At 44.3% G+C, this 973-nt stretch overlaps 1 protein-coding gene across 2 annotated transcripts in view; it reads left to right on the top strand.

Annotated features, from left to right (window-relative positions):
* PRDM11 (PR/SET domain 11) overlaps positions 1–973 on the top strand; it is a 39,665-nt gene that overhangs the window by 30,191 nt on the left and 8,501 nt on the right. The gene's annotated exons all lie outside the window — the stretch shown is intronic.

The raw sequence follows: 973 nt of genomic DNA, 5'->3' as shown, positions 1-973 counted from the left end.
GGGTCATGGATGTTTTCTAAATTGACTTTTCATTCTGCTTTGGTAGAGGAAAAATCTCTAACTCCTGCGGGATAGAATAATATTTTCTGCCGAGCTCTAATTGTTATCTATATTTAACAGATGGGGACCTGAAATACAGAAAGTATAAGGCCAGATTTTTTAGAGGGATTTAAGTCCCCACTTCACCTGAGCAGTTATGTGCTTTAGTCCCATACACATATGGATCCCTTGGCTCTTGCTGTCACGCCAAATGACACATGGCTTTGGTATGCAGTCTGGGAAATAAATTGAAAACATCTTAATATTTGAATATTACTATTTATTACTGTAGTTCCAAGTGGCTTCAACCAGGAGCTGCGTACAAGCAGGTATTAATATGATATTCTATGCCAAAAATCAGTAGGGGCCGACCTTTTTGGCAGATACGTCACAAATCAGCCCTGTACCCTCCCCAAGTGCCACTCCAGTCTCCTTCCCCTGCCCAGTCTACTGCTTTGCTTTCTGCTGCCTGCCCTGTGTTCTCTGCCAGATCTATTGTCCTATTTCCTGCTTTTTTGCCCTATCTGCCACTGTGCTGTTTGTCCCCTCCATGATGTGCCATATACCATGCACAGAGGCTGCCCTTGCCACTTGTGGCACCCAAGCCACAGGGTGCCCCCCCTTCCCTAAATTATATAGGTCTGTACAGAAAGGGCACTGTTGATGGATGAAACAAATAGTTCAGTGTAAGAAGAAGGGATATCAGGCTAATCCTAATATGAGCATGTCTCTTTGTGAGTTACCCACTGCTAATCTACCATTTATCTAGTTGGGTTCTGGGATCTTCAGAATTAGGCATGCTTTGGAGGTGTGAGGTTGCAGCAGTGAAGGCAAGACAAGAGATTATAGAACTGAGAACGTGAGATAAGGACTAAGGCCAAAGGAAGGCCTTAGCAGCCCTAGATTTCAGGAGGGCAGACTTCAGTGAGCTAAG

Source organism: Gavialis gangeticus, unplaced genomic scaffold (assembly GCF_001723915.1).
Source record: "Gavialis gangeticus isolate Ggan-Ray unplaced genomic scaffold, GavGan_comp1, whole genome shotgun sequence".
Classification (NCBI taxonomy): Eukaryota; Metazoa; Chordata; order Crocodylia; family Gavialidae; genus Gavialis; species Gavialis gangeticus.
Note: the sequence above shows the minus strand (reverse complement) of the source record. Positions and strands in the feature narration are given on the sequence as shown.